General features: G+C 39.0%; 1 long non-coding RNA gene across 1 annotated transcript in view; it reads right to left on the bottom strand.

The window, feature by feature from the left end:
• Positions 1 to 3,101, bottom strand: part of LOC120323820 — a 100,315-nt gene extending 97,214 nt beyond the window's left edge. The window contains exon 1 of the long non-coding RNA XR_005564691.1: positions 3,039 to 3,101. This is a non-coding gene — a long non-coding RNA (uncharacterized LOC120323820). The remainder of the gene's footprint in view (positions 1 to 3,038) is intronic.
• Between the last annotated feature and the right edge of the window lie 21,288 nt (positions 3,102 to 24,389).

The following is a 24,389-nucleotide window of genomic DNA, read 5'->3' as shown; positions in this document are numbered from 1 at the left end:
GGCTCTATGGGCAGATGGTGTAAATGGTTCATTGATAACAGTTTCTGGGAAATGGCATGGAAGGCTATAGAATACACAGTTTTGGGTTACACCCATACCCTGATGAACTGGTCTCAGTTGTCCTAACTAGGACAGATACCAAGAAACATAAAAACACCTTTCTCTCAAAAACATGTGGTCTCTATAATAAGGAATACTGTATTATATTTGCCTGGGTTTACTTAGTAGGCAAACTGCTCTGGTTAATGCTCCACATCACTGCCTGAGCTTGTACACAGAGCTCTGAGGTTTTGATCCCAAGCAGGAAATGTCTGGCCACTGTAATTAAAGCTCAGGGAAACAAGGATGTGTCACCACAGAGCTGCAAACCTTTCCTGTCTTCACTGGAAGTAGTTGAGGATAAACTGTTGTATGATGATGGCCACCTAAGAAAACACTGAACCACTGAGTATTGTCAGAAACTGAATCTCACCTGCCAGCCTTCATGGCTTCATTTCCCAATTTTGATCATCACTCAAGTCATAATAACATTTCATTCTTTTGTATTATCCTTTTGATTTTCACGTAGACAGGCAGCACTCCCAGGAGAATTTCAACACGGCAAAGCAAGCCATCAGTATCCTTATTTAATTCCCCTATGCTCCTCTCTTTGCTACTTGATGTATACAACGTGAATTTAAGATGAGTTGTATGGAAAACTTGAGGTGAACTTCCAGAATTTAAAACAAACCAAAATTAAGAGGATCAACATATATATTAATCCAATACTAAGATTATAACTCAGTTGCTCTTTTCCATGTGAACACAAATAGGAGAGTTTTCTGATTTGATCCATTTCTGTAAAAGAAGTTGAGACTTTCTCTGTAACAAGGTTTTCTGAAGAAACTCTTACAGATGTGTATGAATATATTTCAAATTGGTTAAAGTGCAGGTTTAGTAGTTTTAGAAGTGACAGAGTGATCAAAGAATTCATTAGACTGCCAGAAGTTCCTTATCAACTGAGGCAGATGGAAAATACACCTAGAATAAGGAACACTTTGAGAACGTTTTCTTTAACCAACAAAATCAGCTTTTTATTTAGAAGTTATAATTTCAAGGCATTTTTATTTTATTCTGATCTTGCTAATGAACAGTTGCTTACTGTGTCTGCACTGATTAAAATCCAGCACCACTATGTTTGTGGTATTGCCCTGACACTTTCAATTGAGGAATAGCAGAGTAGCACAAGGAAGAGTGATGGGATGCATAATTATGCACAGATGTCATATTAGCTAAAGTAACCCCCAACTGTTTGTGATAAAACTTCCAGCGGGGTTAATAGATCAGTATATTTTTTTGTTTCATTAGAAAGGACAAGGATGAAAGAAAGATGCTTTACTTATATCCGGGAAGGATCCACAGCTCAGTTGTACAATTAATTCAGATGAACACAGAAATAAATGTTCATGAATATGTTTCTGCATACTGAAATGCATCTACATTAATTGTTCAGTCACATATTGTATTTTACATAAATATTGCAGCAAGAAGTTTGAAGACAAAATGTTTATACAGATACAAAATTTCAGATGAAATGCTTTCTTTAAGTCCTCTGAAAATTTTAACTCATTGAAAAAGGAAACAAAAATCTCTGTGCAATTCCTGCATCCTACCAAACTGCTTTGATTTCAAATGGCAAGCATTTAACATTAATTCTAGACACGCAATTTATACCCCAAAAACTCTCCTCACTGACAGCTCCACCCCTCCTTGATGCCAAACAATAAATACATTTGAAGACATCTTAAGCTTCTTTGTGAAATCCAATTAAACAAATCATTAAGTGATTTTTATCAGTGAACTATTTCTACACATCACCTCTTTCAACACTAGAGTACATCTGAAATATGGAGTAAGCAGCAATGATTTTGAATTACACTAACAGCCTAAGTCACAGTGATGAAAAATCAGTGTAGACCCCAGTATAAGCTACTGAACATGGGTATGTGGACTTAAATTTTGAAATTCCAAAGGATAACACACTGCTGAGAAAAACCTAACAGTAATACAAGTCCCACAAAGGCTGAAATTCCCAAATATAGATCACTGTCTAAAAAAGGTAGAAGCATGAAAATGGTACATCTGTTTTCTTATCTGCCCTTCTAAAAGGTTAGCTTTAGTGCAATTAGAAGCTTCAAGCTAGATGTGAAACTTTCTTGTTCTTCTTATGTTTCAATCTATTTTTAGAGTAAAACCAGAAAACCTCAACTCTATTCAATCCCATGTTCTTGTAAGGCTGTAATTTAAAGAGACCCTCATGGTGTAAGAAGAAACTGCACAGACCATGGTTTTGAGAACAGAATCCACGTTAAGAAACACTTAGAGTGTCAAGAAATCTAACTTTATAATGTTAACCCTTAAAAAAAATTATTAACCATGCAATCACAGAGTCATAGACTCCAACACCTTTATCAAAGACAGGTGGCACATCCCAAAGTTGACATTAAGCACTGCTGGGATCTGTCTGCTCCTGTCAGCATTGGAAGGATTAACACTGAATTCCAGTAATTTATGATTGGGCTCTAACTAACCAGGAAGAAACATTTCATCCTTTGTCACTAATCATCACTAGCCAGGAGGTTTTAGACTAATTATTTTTAAACATCTTACAGGAAAACTGACTGTCCAATTCCAGTGGCACAAAATTCATGTCCCTTCACTTTGGAGGGCAAAAACTGTTCTACCTCACAGAGTCACACAATGGCCTGGGTTGGAAGTGACCTTAAAGACCATCTAGTTCTTATCTCCTGCCATGGACAGGGACACCCTTTCATAACATTCAACTTTAATAATGCTTCTTATAAACCAGTTTGCTTAATTGTGACAATAAAACATTAACTGAAGTCCTTCACAGTCACCTAAATTTTCTCACAACGTGCCAGTCAAGCTTGGCTTTGACTGGAAAAGGAAACACCACAAACAGCTCTTTTGGGGGGAAAGGGAGGGCTCACGATTTTTCACTTGTTCAATATAATCTTATACTTTTTAACTCTACTTACCCCGAGCACTCGGGAAGCGTTTCTGCTCGTTCCAATGCGTTCTGGCATCAAACATTTTAGTGTGGCCATGACAGCCCTCTGCAAGGCCTGCAGACAGAGAAAAACAGAAAAAACCCCTTTCTTTAAAGATAGTCAGGCTTATTTGCTGGGTTAGAGTTTAGGTATGCACAGAGCAGGCAGGTTTGGATAGTTTTTCTCTGACAGTTGGTGGTAGAAGAGCACAGAGAAGACCCCTTAAAGCAATATTCTTAGACCAAACAACTATTGTTGGGTTTCCTGTTGCCTCTACAGCCACAATCCATTGGACAGTGCATAATCCACCTGCACGGAGCAGAATAACAAAACCTAAGGTCTCATTTCTCACCTTTTATATAAAAGTTTGTGTTTCCAGACCCTTCTCCCACGTGTGGCTGCTCTCTGGTAAGCCACATGGCTGGTTAATGCTTTCACAAATCAACTTCATCTTGTTGCAAACGAGAATTTATCATTTCTGTGTTTAAAACAAAACCCTACACACAGCTTATTTTCAGTTTATTTAAACTGCATCAAGTCACAAAACAGATAGTCCTGCAGTTATCGAAGACGCATAGGAGGGGGCTTTTATGCAAATCCACAGTTATCCCTTTGACTTTTGGGGCTTTGCTGCAAGTTTTCTCCACTTATTTGTTTGATTATAACAGTTTTGTAAAACACCACGTCGTTTAAACACGTCATGTTTCACGCACTGAGTGGAAACATCAAAGCTTTGATGTGAGATTTGTTTCCACATTCCAACCATGTGGAGGACTCGGTTTTAACATCTTGAAGAGGACTTCCTAATGGGATTAGAAGGTCAGGGTAAAATCTAGAACTTGGAAACACTGATTCCCTAACCACTTCACTACAGGTTTTCAATTAGAGTCCTCTGCCCTAAAATGTAGCATTAAATTCTTGCCTGTTGTACAATAATTGAGGGAGGTAAAAGAATCTGAAAGAAAACAGAAAAGAAAAAAAAAATCCAAAGCCTTCTTGTAGTAAATTAACTTTAAAAGGGATAAATCCAGCTGAACTTGGGCTGTGGTACAGACCTCAATTATTCTGCTGCAAGAGACCAGAGAACACTGTTCTGGGATTCCTTTTAAATAATCTTTTCATTCCTGTGCATTATTAGATGTGATATGTTACACAGTATATGAATGTCACCTAACCAAGAATTTGGCATTACTATTGCAAACACATCTAACAGATAAAAGTAGCAAAACCTAGAATTAAGTATTCATGCTGTAAATTAATATTACCATTTGCTAATCAGCAACCTTTGCTCCTGAGGAGCAGCACCACGAAGGAAGAGTGTAACTGCAACTTCTTCTTCAAATATCAGTGATATTCAGTCTTTTTCTTGGCTAAAAAGCAGCTGTTGAGCACTTCCTTATTACCAGCCAAGCCAAACACATTTTGGAAAATTGTACTGTATGCTCCATGTGGAGCAGCAGATATGTGAGTTCTCCCAGTTTCTCCACAGAAGTACATCCTAAAGAAGCTGCTCATGGTTTCACAGCCTTTTGCTGGTAGTTTATTCCCTGAAAACTGAAGTTTTGATTTCACAGAAAAGGAAACTCAAAGCTTGAAAAGCTCAAACGTTCCAACTGGGTATTTTAAAATTAGTCACTGAGATTGAATCTTGCTACACATACCATGGAATATCAAAGGAAACAAAGCCAAAAATTTCTGATAGTTGTTTGTTACATTTCAAATCTGAGTGACAAAATAGTCACTTTTCTGATTTGAGCAAACTTTTTTTAGAAAAAAATTCAATAACTAAACTGAAAAAAAAAAAAAAATCCACTTTCTAAACTACTTTATTTCCATCAAGGAATTTTTCTCACTGACCCAAACACGATCAACAGGGTGGGGGTTACCCTTCTGCACACGAGCAGAAAGAGCCAAGAAAATTAAATGCATCTTAAATGATTATTTGTCTGTCATTTTGCTGCCATTTACATCAGAGGCAACTACTGCTCACAGGAAAAAAAGCATAAAGACTACACTGGAACCTGCTTTAAATTACCTTCTAGGATGAAGGCTTTATTTACAACCAATATATTCCATTAAGAAATACTTCCACTTTTTCTAGGTTAATCAATCTCCAGGGATCCATATGATTCAATGCAAGAAACAATAAGATAAACACCTTTGCCTTCCCCACACATTCGTGGCAAAAGCTTTTAAAGAACAAGGGCTATACTAAGCAAAAAAAAAAAATATTACAGGAGTTAGAAAAACAAACAAAATCAATACTTTTCTTTCATTAGCTATTCAAACAGACATTCAGTCAATACCATGTATGGGAAGTATCTATCACCACTTACAAAGGAATAATTTGGAAAATATCTCATTCTGACCCTAGCTCTGATTATTTAAATTAAGAAAAAAATTATTGGGATAAGTAACAGACCGTTAAAGTCAAAAGTGCTACTGACTACAGACTATTTAAAAAAAAAAACAGAACTAAAGTAAAATTAAAATACCAACGAATGATCAGAGTCCAAAAGCATCCCTAGCCTCAGAATTGTAGGTGTTCCCAGGTTAAAGGCTCTGCAATGATTTACTCTTGATGATCTGGTCTCTGCAGCTTCACTTCATTTACTCTAATTGCCTTGGCAGAGGCAAAGATAATGTTTGGCTGGACCACAAAGCCTGTGCCTGGACCTGTGTTACCAGCCTGACTCCTGCCAAGAAAGAATTTTTAAGAAAGAATTCCAGCAGGGGGGGGTTGAAGGAAAGACAGGACTAGGCTGGAAGTAGAGTATTAGGATAGCTTTGAAATATTATTGATTTGAACATTCTGACTGTGACCCTGACCTGGCCAGCACTGTTTGCCCAAACCTCCACCTCTGGATTCAACAGAAGTTGTTCTGTGCTACTGCAGTTGGATTTACAGGTTGGATACAACTTCCCTTTGCAGTCCTCAGCCCAGAAAATTAAAAGTATCTCCATGAAGTGTCATGAAGGGCTTTTTGCCCGTAATGTGTTTATTTTTAGTATCAGAAGTATCTTAATTTCTGTGCTAATGACCAGTTCAAAAATCTAAACCTGCAATTTAGGCAGCTGTATTCAGTACTGTACATGGGCCTCCTGAAAAGAAATCAATAATATAGTTTTAACTCATCTTGAATGTAATCAATTTATTTAAGTGCATGAATTTTAGATACATCCCCTACGTATTTTTCTGTCATCAGAAGTAAACTTCTTTCATTGTGAATAAAATGTAAATAACCTTGTCAGACAGAAGTCTATAAATCTGTAAATCAAAGAGACTTTTATCCTCAAAGTTTGTCTCTGTTCAGAATATTTGATCTTCCTGGGAAATACCCAGCCCTGATAAAAGGGACAGAGGTTGAAGTTTGACTTTTACATTTACATTCAGTGTCTGAAGCTGAGAGATGCTGAGTTTTGAGTCTTGCTGCCTCAGCATCTTAGCCTGCCACAGTCACAGCTTGCCAAGGCACTTTAAAGAAAGGCAGCTAAAAGTTATGGGGTGGTTGAATTGGATCAGGAAAAGAGCTACAGCACCTTTTTAATGTGAATTACGTTGCTTTGGCAAAAGCAGCCCCTTTTAAGCAGATTCCTAAATTAGAAACGCTTAGTCATCATTGAGTAAGTCAGTTCAAAGTGTTTCCTACCACTTGTTAGTAGCAGCAGAGGATCCTGGCACAGGTAAGAGCACCCAAACAACCTCTGGTTCACGTGATTCAAAGTGTATTTCCAGCCAAAGAACAGATGGCATCTGGAATGAATACCAGGTTTACAGGAAAATGGGCATACTAGCAGTTTGTGGAAACAAGGGGGCAAATGGAATGAGAGGAAGGTTCAAAAAATGCTATCAGAGATTTCAGGGGGAAGCTCACCAGTTACTTGGATCACGTTGAGAAAACTGCATTGAAAAATCTTCACCTGGAAAATTGATTTTTTGGTTCCCCTACCAGGCAGATACCCTGGTACAACAAAACACAGCCATTTTACTCCATGGATAGCCTTAAAATAACCTGAGTTACTTTGCAGTCACTGCACAAAGAGAGATTTAGGCAAGATGGAGCAATACATGTATGTGCATTTTTGTAACATGCAACAGTACTTGAGAGGGATGAGTTTAACATCTCTCTCTTACAGTACATACATTTGTCCAGAGCTTAATATAAACACAAATAACCCTGATCAGAAACAACTGTTATCAACAGCATCAACAGCTCTAAATTCAGCTCCAAGAAAGCAAAATCAATGATCTATATATTCATTTCATGCATTTATACAGCGTGATACAATCAGCCTAAAACTACTTTAAGTTGCATATTTATGTGTAATTTAACAAGAAAAAGGAAGGACTATTTGCATCAGTCTTGTTGAAATACCCACCCTTGAACCACCAGGCACTAAAATTAAGGTGTCCATTACAAAGAGTCATTTTTCATCCCTGAGGTGAAGTTATTTGTGCTGTTGTACAGACATGAAAGGTGCTGTCAGTTTTAGTCAAAGCACTTTCAGTAAGACAACCAACAAGCTAAATTTGGGTTCCATAGGTCACACCAATCACTTGCATGTTATTTTTATTTTGGCATTTTGCTTGGATAATCAGATTATACCTGCATTTCAGTCTTTCAAAATTTGATTAGGCAAAGCCTTCATTCATTCAAGCCACTTGCACAATTATGGCAGATAATTAAGGGAAGTAGACAAAGATGAAGAAGAAATCAAAGCTGACGTGAGGTAGGAAAAAAAATAAAAAAACCTGAATTAGCATTTTCTCTTTGTCAAAGAGGCTCCTTCTCCACCTGAGCTCCTTTTCCTCCTCTCAGGCATCTCCCTAAGCAGAGTATTCCCAGGTGTTGACAGGTTGGCAGATTTCTGTGAATTTTTTGGACCTGTGAATGTCCATTCTTTATTTAGCAGTGGTGCCCACCAGGTACCAGCAGCTCTGAAGCACATCAGGATGGGGTCTCGGCTCACCAGCACAGCCTCCCGGAGCCACTACTAAATTTGGGGTGGACAGAGGAACATTTTCAGCCTCTTGGGAGGTCATGATTCAGTCTGAAAACTTTGGCAAGCCTAGAAAATTCTGCCACTGCTGCTCTTTAAAAAAAAAAACAAAAAAACCAAAGACTGCAATTGTAATACAGATTATTTGGCAATTTTTGCTTATTTGCACGAGAAACCTGTTATTCAACAAGCAATTGGGTTGCATGTTCAGAATGCAAACCCTGAGAGCCTTGTTTTTAAAGCACTTTTTGTTTGTAAGCAAGAAGCAGAAAAGTAAGAGAGGGAAGGCAGCGTAAAGTGTTAGAGTAATTACTTACAAGGTCTGTTCCAATAGTCTCTAGAGGTGTAATTTGTTATACACAGTACCCACATTTGGATAAGCAACCGATACCACACAGCTCCAAACTGCTGCTCAGACACTGAGGCACACAAAGCACCCGTGGAGAGAGCTGAGCTTCCCCATTATTAATTTATTGTTATTCCTTCGAGTCTTCTGACCTCCCCCAAGACCAGCCACGTCTGACTTCAAAGTAAATTACACCAGGAAAATAATATTTTCCTACGTTTTAGATGACAGATCAATTAAAAATTTCTCAGACGGACACGGATTAAAACTCGAGAGCTGGAAACCGTGCGTGGCACAGCTTTAATGCAGCAGCCTGAAATTCAATAAAATAAACAAATGACTGCAAATAACTTCGGGATTGGAAGAAAAAACAAAGCCACAACTTTGTCAGACTACACCTCTGAGCACCATTTTCAGGCAGGCAGTAACCCACTCACAGAGGGTCAAATCCCCTCGTTCAGCTTTCAACACCACTGTCCAGTTTAAATTAAAACAGATTGAAGCAGAAAGTGCATAGATACTACTGACTATATTGTGGTGGAGTAAGTAATTATAAGACATTTTTGTCAAAATCAGCAAAAAGTAGCAGAATAGGGAAGTGTCTAAGATTATTTAGTAACTAAAACAACCATCTGAGCTGTATGCTATACCTACATAAATAACTCCAGCTGTATCACTGGTACTAGGACTGCTGCATCTGCAAGTTACTGTAGAATAGTCATATCCAGAGGGAATGAATCTGTGCAATCCTCCACTGAGGAGCTGTGAGGCTGCAGAGCTACAGGCAGCCTCCTGTGGTTAATAATTAAAATACTTCATTGTCTGGCAGGACCAGACGAGACCTCTTTAAAATTTGTATGACTCCAAGAGTACCAGAAGAGTTAAAATTAAGGGACCTGCTGGGTCTCTCAGGATAACCAAAGAACAGTGTCCCATGCCTGCTAGGAATTCCCATTCCCTTTCAATATCCCCACAGCATCCATCATTTTACAACATGTCTGATTCCACCAATGGTTTTTCTGAAGTTTTTACATGTGCACTGTCCTCTGTGCTTACAAAAGGATACCTTCACCCTTCAGTTCAACTGCACTTGAGTTTTGTTTATTCCCACCTGTTTCCTGCTCTACTGGAAGTTCAGGATTCTCTGAGAATCACATTCAGATGAACACCCCGAGCTCAGACATCAGCTAAAACTAAAGGTTGTCCCTTCAGTAGTGAGAAGATCAGCAAGTGTTTGATGAATGAGAAAGGTACTGCTGAAATTTATGAATAAAACTTGGACAATTCTTGGAACACCTGAATGTAGAGGAAGTTACTGCCAGAGAGCTTCTCAAAGACTTTTTATATTGCAGGCAGTTTTTTCCATCAGTTGCTGTATCACTTAATTGGGTTTTTTCTTAATTGAAATATTCCACCCAACATTAGTAGGACAAAAGGCAGCCATCAGCATTTGAGTGCAGAATTCAGAATAAAAACTGAAACTGTTCAAGCCCTCTTTTATTAGTACCTGTTTCATTGGAAAGGAAAAGCTCAGCTGATGAAACAGGCCTTGGAGGTTTGTTTCCCAAAAGCTTAAGAACAGGGAAAGGGTTCTTTATCAATGCTTGATAAAATTAATGACAACTTAGATCATTTACCCAATGTTAACTAACTTGTCCAGAATTACATAAATATTGACAGAAGTACATTGTGCTGTGTGACTGAGAGCCCTCCAGCAATCTTACCAACCTTTCATCATGAAATAACAGTTGATTTTGATCCTCTACATCTTCGGGGTTTATTTCAGAAGTTTGCTTTCTGTTTTACTGTATGCCTTAGGCTCACCTAAATTTTTTTTGAAGGTTTTGGATTTTCAAAGAAAAAAACAAAAATCCACTTTGGGAATGAGAGAAGATGTGTGGGCAGAAAGTTACCAGGCTATGTAGACCTCTTGGACTGAAAAACTATTTGTTAAAATACACAAAGGAGTAAAACAAGCTGCCCAAAACAGATAAAATAGTTAAAAAAAAAAATAAACCAAAAACAAAAACAGAAACAAACTTTAAAAATACCAAGAAACAAGAAGAGAGATGAGAAAAAACTTAACTGCAAAATCAGGGACTGAGAGGACTACATTTTCAGGAACAACTAAGTGCTTATGCTTTCCAAAAATACTTCAATCACGAGTTCTTTGTGATGCACCTCTGCTGATTTGAGACTGTATCTTCAGTGTTTAAATAGAAAGTCTCAGGAATCCAGAGTCCTTCAGCACAGATCCTTGCATAGCAAATTTACTTTGATTCCTGATGTCAAGGTACCAAACTATTTTTTCTCATTAAAAAAAAAAAAAAAAATTGTTTTGATACTAGAGTTGGGTGAAGATCAATGAAGATCAGCATGAGATGAACATGAACACTGATTTCAGGGAGGTTTCTCCTGATAACTTCCATTAGAAGAATTTAACTGCAAATGCTCGTTTCTCTAGTCTTACTAGCATGTTGATGGGACTGACAGGGACAGAGCTGAAACTTTTGCAGAAGAAAATCCAGGAAAAATATTTTCTTTTTTAAAGGGAAAAAAAAATTCACAAAATCCACATTAGGAAAAAAAATTAGTGTTATCAGCAGGAGGAGCACGTTCATGTGTTGGGCACTTACACTGCTCTGTCTTCAGAACTGAACCAGGCAATTTGGCACTTCCACATGTGCAACACTATTACTTCTACTTTATTTCCATCATTTTGCTTCTTTGAATGTTCTTTTCACATAAGAAGCTTAAAGGCTTTGGACTTTGGCTTTTTCTGACCTAAATATATGGTGCTACAGAGAATGTTTCATTGGGAGACACTAAAGAAAACATAACTCTTTAAAGCAATAAAGAATTGAGTGAAAGATTAAGATCTGATTCATCTAATGCCATGTGGACAAAAGCATAGCTGAGAATACACTGAAATATATCTCAATATATCATTATTTTTCATGTATATTGCAGTCACACCTAGAGCATTTAGCAAACTCTAAAGGAAGACAACCTCCTAATTCAGAGATTCCACTCTAAGAAGAGATGAGAAGTAACAGGATGAGATGGTGCTAAACCAGTTTGGCTCCAGCAGTGTCTGAGGTGACCTGCCACCCCCTCTGCTGCAGTTCCATGAACTCAGGCTGCTGAGTAATGTCCTTATACTGACAGGAATTGAACATCACGGTACAGCCAACTGTGGTTTCCCTCACTGCACCAACACAGTGCAGGAATGTGTTGTGTTACTGGAAAAGGCTTTTCCATGGAGTCAGGGATCCTCAGAGCACCGGCACAGCATGATGGCTTTGGGAGAGTGGGCTGGTTCTGGCTGAGGTAGGGTGAATTTTGGACATGGTTACCAATGCTGAGCCAGATCCAGGGCCCTAATTCAGCTGCTTCTGAGACGCAAAGCACTTGTAGATCCAAACCTTCCAGGAGAAGAAAAGTCCACACACAGAAAAAAATAGAATTAGATGTGATACACCCAAGCTTCAGTGATTCACATCTGCTGCAGCAACTAACCCAAATATGAAGAGCTGGCATAAAATAGATGAAGACTTGCACCCTTCTTGTGCTGCAGCTTGGACTCTGAACAGCAAACCCCATTTCATTTAGAATCTGCCCTCTAGGCAATGTAAACTCGATTGCTTCGCTGCTCATGCACTAGCACATGAGGTTTCACTTTCAGGACCAAATATTAGGTTAAGTTCAGTGAACTGAGTTGATTTCCTCTCTTTAGGAGGAAAACACAACAGTAATGAATGGCAGCCACACAGCTCTGGAGTGAGGAGGCATTCCAGGGATAAAGCCTGTAAAATGGGGAAAGGGGGGTAAGGTGAATCAGCTGTGCCAAGGTAGTTTTCATAAATGAGAGCAGTGACCAAACTAGAGCAGTCACTCTTTGGCTGCCTGTATTACTGCATGGTTAGCAAACAACTGGAGGGATTATGCATTATTAGAATGATTTATTTTGTGTATCAGTCACGTAGGAGTAATATTTAGCTCTACAAAAAGGAAGAGCTTATGGGTAAATACCCACTTGCCAGCTTCGGCGACGAACTGCATGTAAACAAAAAAGAGTCTGCCCACGTCTGAAGACTGAAGTCTGTATCAAATATCATCTTTGGTTCAGCCTTGTGACATTCAGTTCCCTGGATGAGAGAGGAGACCCACCCAACTGTTTCATTCACAAAGAAAGGAGCACATGACATAAACTTGACCTTCACCCAAGTGTATGGAGAGTGTTTTAAAACACAGCATTCTTGAGAAATATGCAAGTGTAACATTGTCATTTGCTCTGGTGTTACCAACTTAACATCTCTGTAATGCCACTCCTGCTCATTCACTTTTGAAATCATTGCTGTCAAGACCTTTAATTTTTGCACATGCAGATGCAGCTTCTGCTGTAAAAAGCTTTCTTCCCTTATCAGTAATCGGTGCTGCTTTCAATCGCCCCCTGTTGCTTATTTTTTTTGTTTCTACCCAAAATAATTAGAAGTTATTAACAGAAGATCAACTGACCAACAGAGAAACAAAGAAAAAAAAAAATCCCAGAAGTTTATTAGGGAATATCAAGAGTTCTGTGCAAAATAAACTGAAGCATCCACATGGTCTTCTGCCGTTGCCTTAATATATGGATATGGTTACACGAAAAGACAGGCAGGCTGTGAATCACAGCAAAGGATGAAGAATAAAAAAACCCCACCAGCTTTAAAGTGCCTAAATACCTTCCATGAAAAATAATTTAACTGATGTCCAGGGTAATCTGTGAAACTGGTGAAAAGCAAAAGCTGAGAGGGAGTGACTGACAGCGTTTTCCTGACTTATTACACGGGTTTCAACTGATCTGGTTGGTGATATTCAACTATACACCAGAAACTAAGGAAACCAGAAATCACAGGCCAGAAACACAACAGAAGCAGCATATCACCTAAACAATCCTAAGAATAGGTAAACAGTTGTAAAGGAGACTATCAGAGACATCTTTACACTGAACAACAGCTTGACTGAACACTGAATACAGTAAATTTTCTTCTCTCTTTCGCCAACCCTTCAAAGAGGCAGAAAGTAAAGAAAGCATTGAAATTACTAAATCAACAGAATAGAGGAAAAAAAAAAATGAAGCTCCTCTAAAATTAGGCAGGTAACAAGTTCCCCAGATATATACATCATCTAGGGGGAAAAAAATTTGAGGAAGAAGTCACTCTGTAAAATTCCAGAAAGTAATAAATCAGCTACATTCAGAATATTTTTTTTAAAGAAATACATTCTATTAGTAGGTCAAAACCTCAGCACAAATAGTGATGGGATAACTACAGTTATTTTTCTGTCTGAGGTGACGAGGGAACAATAAGTGATGACAAGAATGGCATCTAAGAGAAAAGTTTTATTGGCAGCCATTCAAGAACATATTTCTCCAAACACAAAAAAATGTCAATATGCAGCTAAAAATAATGGGTTTCACGGATAAAGCAGAAAATGTTTAAGTAATCTTAAAATGCTGTCAAATCGAAAAGAATAAAGAATTCAAAGTTACTACTAAAAATATCCAGAAATCGGGAGTACAAAAGAACCAGGAGTTTCGTGGCTGATTTTCATAGAGGTTCCACACTTCCACCATAAAACAGAGCCCAACAGTCCATTTTCTCTTTCCTATTTCATCTGTAATTCCAAGTGACTTCTAGTCTGGACACATCAGCATCACAGCACACGGGTTTTTTCTGTGCAGGTAACATGTGCAGAAATGAATCCTGGAGTTCATCAATCAAGCTGTGGCACAGGTTACAGTTCCTTGTTCTGAAGGATGTATGGCTAAAGGATGCATATTCCATTAAAAACAAAAAAAAAGGAATCTTATGCCCCCTTCAAAGGAACAATAAACAGATGGGAAATATATACCAATGAAAAATTTCTGCTAGAAAGTTGTTTTACTTTTGATGCTTAACTTTTTGGCAGATAGGACTTTTAGTTCAGTTATTTTTGTACAAAATATCCTTGAAAATGTATATATACACACACACTACAACTCAAAACCAACTATACTCAATGTTTACCCTCAGTTTCATTTTAAGGAGAGAGGATAAATATTTAAAACTGCACATCATAGGTTTCCTTTCCTGGCTCTTAGACAAGTACTCCTTAAATCCAATTCTTTTTGTCATTCCTGGCTCATTATATCCTAATTGATCAGGTGAAAGATCACCTATTTTAGAATTATAGACTGGATGTGTTATGTGCTGTTTCCTGAAGAACACTTAACATGTGCAATTTAACATGAAGTAAATAAATTTTTATTGCATTTAATGTGAATTTTAAAAATAAAGCAGTGGAAAAAACCCACTATACGTGCAAGAGCAACTTAAAGAAAGAACTAGACTTATTGAGCAGATATTCAGATATTTTGGACGGCTTCTCACCCTTTAAAGGTTCAGTCGAGGGAATTACAAAAGAATTACCAAAGGGTGGTAACTCGGGCAGTGAGTTGAAAGGCATTGCTGCTAACGGGGGGAACCTTCTCCTGAAAAATTAGTTATCACTGGGAGTCATTACATGACTGTCACCTGGCTCAGAGATGACATTCCACATTTGTCAGAAGGAGAAGCAGGGAGAGGGTCACAGCAGAATATAAAGGATATAATAAGAAACTGAACTAAAGGAATCTCGTGAAAGTCAAGTGCTGAAATATTTCTGGGGAAAGATAAGAGGCAAATTAGAAAGAACCCGATATCAATCACTGCCGAAGAATGATAAAGGAAAACATGTTTTGTGAAGAAATGGAAGGGTCACGTTTGAGGAGAAGTGGAGGCACATAGCAGAACAAATGACATTTATTTTGGTCAGCTTACTGGGAAAGCAGCAGATGATTACGAGGGTGATTTGAATGTCAAAGGAATTTGATGGGGCACACTTAGGAGCTCGGCAAATCCCGCACAGCAGCAAAACTAGAGGCAACTCGGGTTTCCTATAAACTACACGTGGCTGACTTTTAGCATACAGATTATAAAACTTAGTATTTTTCCCTAGGATTGGTTCTCAAGAGACACGATCCATTACAATGTGTTCGCAGCCTCCCAAGCCACGCAGACTGCGAGTTCACGGAGTCTGATTCTCAATTGATTCAAGCAAAATGTCAGCCAGCAATTAAAAAAAAAAAAAATCCTCTCTAGAGCACAGCAGAGCTGCCCCAGGAAAGGAGAATGTGCAAATAAACTCTTTGCCTCCAAACGCTGTGCTGCTCTGTACTCTTGTTCTGTCCTTTGCCTCCTCCCCCAGGCAATGCATTTTTGGGAAGGCTCCATTTCAGATCTGCCAGCCAAAGCCACTGCTCTAAGGCCACAATCCCCTTTAAAGCTCTCGGGCTGTTGGCTGATAAGTCACTTGGATGTTTCTTAAATATTCCCAGAAATATTGACTATCACACAACGAGCTGAGCTGGAAGCAGCAAAGTCAGAGTATCAGTGCCATTGGGAAGGCCAGGACACAGCACAGCAGTGCTGCAACAAGCAGAGATTCCCTGTTGTGGATATTCCCCCTTAGGGAAGGCACAGACCAAGGTGCTGAGTCAGTGGCATTGCTGGGAAATGCTAATGGCACTCTGAGATTTGGCTTCACAGATGCATCATGTCGCTATTTGGAGATGGAAACCATGACATTCATCTCAACTCAAGTATAAAAAGTTTCTCTTTCACTGAAGAATCAAAGAAGCAATTTCGTTGCAATTATTAAAAGTACTTTTAATTAGATCCATTCCCTTTATTTGGAAAAGTAAGGTTTGATAAACTTCATTTCCCAGCGGGAAAATGTGAATTAAAAGCGAGAATTCTGCCAGCTCTAAAATGGCACTTTATATCTCCATATTAAATAGATTAAATTACTTTAATACACTGACACATTAAAATCCAAAATGAAAGACTATTAATCACTACCACGTAAAATAAACAGAGCCACCATTAACATACACAACTATCTCCTTCATTATGTCTGTCATAATAAGCATCTAATTTTATGAAGAAACATAAATTTTGATATAGGAATGCACTGAGTAAGAAACAATTTTTGCATATATTTCTTATGCTTAAGAATAAGAAATCTACAAGTATCATAATACCAAATTACTGAAAGTACATGTATGAAGCAGAGCCTAAATCAGCTCTAGCTATTAACTGGCATTTCCCCAATCTACAGTGAAAACTGAAGTCCCCTGAAATGCTTTCCCCCTCACTTGGCAGCCCTTCATAAAGCTGGAATATTCCCTAGATACAGCTGGAGGATGTGTTTTTGGCTGTCCTCTACAGCCTCTGTCAGCCCCAGTTGCTTTTTCCAGCTATTTTTTCAGCCTGTGCAGTGACAGGCTCTAACCTTGCTTATCTGCTTTGTTGAGGTGTTTTGGGGTTTGCGGGTTGGCTCCCAGCAGTCACCAACCAGCAAGGTTCGTGTCCCAGATGCTGAGGAGAAGCTGAGCAGGAGAGATTCATGGAAAAGGAAAAGAGAAGGTGCTGGCTCTGAAAAGGTTGGGAGATGCTGCATTGGAAATTCACCTTTTCAATTCCTCACCACACATTCTTGTAGCATTTTTTTAGGCAAGGGTGTCTGACAAGAGGGTTATTAAAAGAAACATTTCTTTCTTTGATTTTTCTCTGTACATTCAAGAAGTAAAAAATAATTTATGCTCCAGTTATTAGTTAGTACTCAATGGTAAAGAATACAAGCCTTGCTGTACTTAAAACCTCATAATGTATGAGAAAACCATGAAGGTACTGATCTACCACGTACCATTTAATTAACCAGAGAAGGAGACAGTACTTAGCTCTCAGAACTATACAGTACTGGTAACACACACTCCTCTCAGCTGGAGATTTTTTTAAAAGAAGCTGTTTTCTGATACATCAACTCTGTGCCTGTCAGTTAGAGATGTTTCTAAGACAAACAACTGTCAAATGGTCACAACCAACTCACAACATAGCTCCAGATACCTGGTTCAGACTTTCTTCTCAAGTTAATTTCTGAGAAGACCAAGTATAAAACCCCAGTTTTAGCATAAACAAGCTTTATGAAGGATTAAAAATATGCAGAGCAAAGTAAATAGTGGATTTCCTTATGTTGGGTGCTTTAAGAAAATTAGTTTTCTATTGAAAGGTCTTTAAGAGTTGTTTCCACAACTAGACTCGAGCAAGTTATTTGCAGGGAGAAAAATTTATTCAAGCCTGGATTTGCCCCTACGTGAAAATGAGCTAAAAGAATTACATTACACAGAAATAGCTTTAGCTAATCCTTTATAATGCACCAGGGATGTATGCAAATTAATTTCCTTCTTAAAGTTTAAAACATTGCACAGTGTAGAATCAGTTTATGATTGTCTGGTAAAATTGTTATAATGTTTGTTTATGCCTGATAATGCATACTACAAAAAATGCAGGAATTTAACAACAGTGTACCAAGGGGACGTATAAAAAATGTTGTTATTTGTTCAGTGTGAAATAAGAGAGTCAAGTCATGCAAGGATGGATTATTGTAAAATAATAGGAATATCTGCAGCGTCTCTATGGAAAAGGAAGTTCCATATAAGATCTCTGAAGATTATTATGGAGGGCCAGCAAGTTGATTAGGGGGATGCAGCACCTCTCCTGTAAGGAAAAGCTGAGAGAATTGGGGTTGTTCAGCCTGGAAGTGGGACAGCTTAGGGATGACCTAAATGTAGCCTTCCAGGCCCTGAAGGCAGCCTCAAGAAAGGTGGAGAGGGATGTTTTACAAGAACATTGAGAGACAGAATAAGGGGAATGGCTTCAGACTGGCCAAGAGTGGGTTTAGATCAGATCTGCAGAAGGAATTCTTTACTGTGAGGGTGGTGAAGCACTGGAACAGGTTGCCCAGAGAAGCTGTGGATGCCCCATCCCTCAAGTGTACAAGTCCAGGTTGGGTGGAGCTCTGAGCAACCTGGTCTAGTGGACAGTGTCCCTACACATGGCAGGGTGTTGGAACTAAATTACCTTTAAGATCCCTTCCAACCCAAACCATTCTATGACTCTATTTCTTTTTAATGGGACATCAGAGGCTCGTACAGAAGCTGCTCTCTGGAGATCTTTTGGAATATTTTCCTTTGGGATCTATCTGCAGTAAATATTCCTAATGGGAACAAGGTTTATGCAGCAATGCTGATTTGCCTCACAAAGAAAACCCAAAAGCTAGACTGCCTTTGTTTGATGATTAAAGGAAGAAGGGAAGGAGCATCTCCTGCACTGAAGTGTCTGTGTAGGAATACAATTCCTAAGCACCACCACCCACTCAACTCCAAGCACCTCCCTAGGACATGTCACACATTACTGAGAGCTAATGCTTGATGGAGATGACAACTCTAAACAGTTGATTGCTAATTAAACCACATTTTCTCTAGAATGAGAGCTCCTGTAAATGACTGCCATCAGCTGCAAGTCATCTGTTAGCCTGGATGACTTGGCATCAAAGGGTATTACCTAAGAGAATAAATGGTCCAAGTCATCCTGCCATCTCACTGATCCAGCAGCCTCCAGGTTTTTTCCTGGTGATGGGCTGTAAAGAAGCAAGGACTAGTTCTGTATGAGTTATGGGGTTATTTAACCTGTAAGCTTCTTCCTATAAAGTAGAAAGATATCAGAACCTCAATTGTGGCCACCAGAAGCCCTCCAAGATAGCCATGGTGAATAGGAGACTGCGTTTGCAGTTGAAGATTAAAGATAGCAAAAGAATTTAATAACAGGAAATATAGTAAATTATGACCTTGAGTCTTCGTTTCTGGCTCTTCATTGCACCTCTACAGCAGTTTGATATCTGAACCACATTTTGAAATAGCAATGATTTTTTAATGTGTATTATAGAGACATAATGGTGAAATTGCCCACAGAACATCATACAGCCAAAAAATTCTCCACTTCTGTACAAATGCCTCAGAAATGGCACGGAATTCTATATATTTCTAAAACATCTATTCCAGACATTGCTAGAAACAGATGCAGTGGTGTTTATACCCTGATTCAAGGCCAGAATAACTCCATTTATTGCTGTGTGAAAGCTCTTTCACACATGTACATGTCAGGTCTCACAGTCAGCCCCTAGAAACGAAATAATTTTCCCAAAAAGGAGCAAACTCTTCCTCTTTTCATCTTCCTCCTCTCCCTCACCTGTTTTGCTTGCGTGGTTAAGGTTTCAAAGCTAGATGTACTGCTATATCTCCAAGTATAACATTGTACAGAAATCAAGAAATGATGACAACAAACTAGATATTAGACAGAGATTTTACCAGTAACCTTTGGGTTTCCATTTATGTCAACATCTGCTCGGGCATTTCCTAGTCCTGAGCTGCTTCAAACCGAAAAGGTACGATTTATTCCACATGATATTTTCTTCTGTGCCAAGTGTCACACAATGACTGTGATGAAAGCAAAGGCTGAATATGTGCTTATATTAATTAGCAATTATTAAAAGACAGGTCCCCATGATTACTGCTTCACGGGCATGAGAACGAATTCATTACGAAGAGACCGCTGCCACCGAGTGAATATCTGATCAGCCTTGGCAGATCACAAAAGCACATTAAAGAAATGAGTAATCAAATGATGGTGTATCATTTGTATAAATTACCAAAGGACACCCTCCCCTTCTGATTGAGACACACTCGGATTTACGGAGATTATTTACGCAGTTCCACCCAGCAGCAAATCCTTGGGTACCAAGGGTTCCAGGGGGAATGGTTGTTGCAAGGGAGATGGGAACAGACAGTGATGCAAACAAAGTTTTCCATGTTCTCACTGATGGTTCCATAGCACAGGCACACTACTGCAAAAAAAAAAAAAATCTAGATTTTAATTGAGTAGTCTTGTCATGGTTTGAGATAGCCCCAACATCCAATTCCCTAGCTCCATCCCCCCTCCCACATCTCAACCTAATGTGAGATGGGTTTTTCCAGACAAAACACACCAGACTCAAAGTGGGGAAAAGGGAATATATTACAATGACTGTACAAATAAATACCATATCACATTATACACATGATCACAAACTATCTCTACCATGACATATGTATTTACAATGGATCAGATCTCTTCTCCCCTCCAAATAAAAGTCCAGGAGGGAAAGAAGGACAGATCCCTTCCAGTCCTTAAGCAGCAGGATCTTCTAATGCAGCAGGTTTCTCCTCATCTCATGCATGCAGCAGCTGATAGCTGGCTTTCTGCCAGCATCCACGAGGGAGGTATCCAAGCCTCTCTCTCGGCCCCATCGCCTCACAACCGAGGGGTCTTCCGTGGGCTTCGTAACCCCAGACAAGGTCGTTTCACCACGTCATATCACGAGCACAGGGGCTTCGTGACGGTCTGGTATCTCCAGGGGACTCAGCCCCTTGCAGGGCCTCTGTGCCCTGTCTCTCAGGCTGCCACCGTGGCAGCAGTGCGAGGGGGGAGCCAAGGTCAACTCCCCCCGCATTCCATCTGGCCGTCCCGGTCCAGCTCCAGGACACTGTGAGCTTCTCAGCTCCTCTCTCTCTCCGGTGCTGCATGTCCAAAACTGCTCTCCAAAATAGGAGTCCATGTCCCTCTTCTCCAAGAGGGGTCTCAAGGGAGTTTTGGGGGGCTGATATCAGTCTTACCCCCAAGAACTCTGTAGCTCTCAGCTGCTGGCTCTCCTTTCCTCAACTCTCCTTCCAGGAGTCCTTTCTCTGGTGCTGCATGTTGCTTCTGCTGCTCCTCCAGTTCAGGTCATTATCTCTGGCTCTCTGCCACTGTTTCTCTGGTCAGTGTCGGCTGCTGCTCTGTGCCCATGGAGAAAACATCTCCCGGCATAACTACAGGCACTTAGCCCAGCCTTATGCTGTTCCAGGTCCCTGCAGCCCCCCAGCCAGGGGCTGGGAGGCCCCAGAGGCCCCAAGGGCTCAGAGCCCCTTCCTCGTGGCTCTACAACATGGCCACCTCTCCTCCCACAACCAAAACTACAACTCTTCTTTTCTGGTCTGGTTGTGGTATGTTTACATTTCTGCAGGAGCGCCCATTGGGCAGAACTTCAAAACTTCCAGGGGTTTCTACCCCTTGGGTAGAAACCCTTCTCTTAGCCTCTGGGGAAAACAAGGTTCAAACCACTACAAGTCTTTTGATCCACACCACAATCTCTCCATTTAGAAATCACAAAAGTAAACAAAAAACAAAGATCTCTGAGTGTGGACTGGGAAGGCAACTCAAGATATTCTAGATCACAAGCAGTAGAGTACACTTATATCCTGCTGTGCATTTCTGCACACACTACAAAGCATGATTATTTTTAGAAACAAGCAGGGCACCGGTAGTGAACTAACCCAATGTAACCTTAAAAAAAAAGGATAGAGTGTTTTCAGGCCCACAAAGGTGTTGTTTTGTATTTATGTACTACACAAACATGAGGGCTTTTCCTCATAACTGAAGTTATCATGAAAAACAATAAGCCACCGAGATATTTCATAAAACCATAGGATTCAATTGGCAAACAATTACTCGTTAATTGGTGACAGAGGCCACAACTTGCTGGCCACTTCTTCATCAGATTATAGCAAAGAAATAACTGGCAGCAAGGAAGTTATTGTACAGATTTGATTTATATACATTTGAACATATGTCTAAGAAAAAAACCCCAAAATTATCTGTTTCCTCAAAATTGATCTAAAATGGCTATTACATATGTTCCAGAATTCCTTTCAGCAAGCCTTGCCTATATCTGAAGCTGTGTCTTCAGCAGGACTGATATTTCAAGTTCATCTAAATTTAGAAGCAGTCCGTTTCCTAATGAATTTATATTTCCCAGATTTTATTATTGGGCATGTCTCTTGTGAATAAGGCTTATTTCCTGTGAATATATTCAACAGCAAAGAAGACTAGTATTATTATTCACTCTAATGATTTGGAAGTTAAATCATTTTTTTTTTTTTTTTTTTTCAGAAACTGGCTGAATTTTTCAAGTGAATCAGAAAATTATTTATCAGATCTGTGGGTGAATTCCCAACATTCTGGTTGCTGGTCTTTGGTCCAGTTATAGATCCATTTTATAATTAAAGAGCTCTTGAAGTCCCACACTTCCACTAAAGCATTATGCTCTCTCCAAAACTATAATTACATACCTATATGCAAGCATTACTATGGGAAGATTATTACTAAAAATACAAAAATTATATCAACATCACATATTTAAAATTTTTTAAATTTTGCTCCAACTTAATGTGTTTTCTTTGTATACTTTGCTGAGTACCTTGTTTTGGATATTTTGCTTATCACTGTAAATAATGTTTTTGCTTATCCAGTGTCTTTGAGACCTGGTGGACCATTATTGTTCATTCTGAGCATGAGTGGACAAAAAAATATTCACCTTGGCTTCTGCTTCAGTTAAAATTCAATCAGGATATAAATATATGTTTGCATGAAACTGTCAGCTGGGGGTGTGTTTAAAGAGGAAAGCTCAGATAGGCATGGCTGAAAATGCTGCACATGCAGCTTCCCATGAACACAGAGCAGCATATTTATTTAAATAATTTTGAAACTGCAAATTTGAGTACGTGTGAAGAATGGTAAAAGTTAAACCTTTTAAATAAAGGAGTGTTTCTTTTTTTTAATTTGTGATGGGGGACTGGGTAATTTGTTCTGGCTTCTCTGCAAAGCCAAAAATGAGCTAACAGGGCAAGTTCAACTGGTACAGATGAATTATTCAATTGGTACTGCCACTTAGTTGCAAAGTTTTATTAAATGAGTATCATTCAGGTGCTCTGTTTGTTACAGAATCATTGCACCTGGTTATCCACAATCTGTAACAAGCTTTAAAAAGCCAAAGGATTTGTAGAAAAAGGGCATCTGGAAGTCCAGTCACTGCCTTTTTGGCTTCTTGTGGTGCTCTTCACCAGACTATCAGCTGACACACACAACAAAATGCAAATGCAAAGCAAATAAATATAGTAGAAACAAAGGCAGCACCAGTGGGAAAAGCATCATCAGGCCAGTGTTCCACCACACAGGGCACTTGTGGTTTAGCAACTCCTGGAATTTGGGATCACCCACAGATTTCTCTTTCAAGAGAAATCATCCAACACTATAATAAAGGAGTTGCAGCATAACCAGAGTTTCCCAGAAACACACAACTGGAGTGACACTCCTGCTTCTGGATGTGACAGACAAGCATGACTTTTAAACAACATTTGCAGAAAGGCATAGAGCAGGAATTACAAGGTCATACACACATTTCCTTTCCTCTGCCTTCAATTATCGATTCAAAACATTGGCTAACTTGCACGTCGTGCATCCTTGCACACAGCTATCCATGAAATCCAGGTATTTCCAACATCCTGCTTCAGAACATGCATTGTAACCTCATGCTGAAACAACTCTCCAACACTTCCACATTATTATTATCATTTTTCCTTACTGAGTTCTTGTTTAAACAAAATAGATGCACACCATCCATGTCCCCCCAAAAAACTTACAGCAATCCTTTCAAGTTTTGTTTACTTGTCTAGATTATGATTAAAATCCTTTCTCACCAAGATACTTAGGTAAGTTAACACACATAATCTATTTCTAAACCTTCATTTCGTCCCTACTACTTTCCATTCAGGTTTTGCTTTTTTTTTTCCCCTTAGTGTTACTTTATCTCCTAAAGCTCTCCCACCTATTCCCCCAAGACCATTATTTTTTATCACAAATAACGTATGCACATGCCTGTAGTGCCATACTGCAAAGTGTGTATTAACCATATTAAACAGATCAAATACACACAAAGTCAATAAGCTGAAAATTGGCTCAAAAGTTCTGAATTTTTGCAGATACTTAAGAAAATTTCTGGAGCAACAATATTTGCAGAAATTTCTACTTTCATCTGAGTAACTTTTTTCTTATTGTCACTATTCGATACATTGCAACTAAGAATTTTTGCTAAGGTTGATTGGCAAGGTGGAATTCCAGTTTGAAATTACAGGAAGGCATTTCCTCATTTCAGTTAAACAAGAATCTGGAAATTCC

This window comes from Pipra filicauda, unplaced genomic scaffold, assembly GCF_003945595.2.
Source record: "Pipra filicauda isolate LSUMZ 115617 unplaced genomic scaffold, ASM394559v2 scaffold348_size1222971_pilon, whole genome shotgun sequence".
In the NCBI taxonomy this organism is placed as follows: Eukaryota; Metazoa; Chordata; class Aves; order Passeriformes; family Pipridae; genus Pipra; species Pipra filicauda.
The sequence above is the reverse complement of the archived record's forward strand: the minus strand, read 5'-3'. Positions and strand labels throughout refer to the sequence as shown.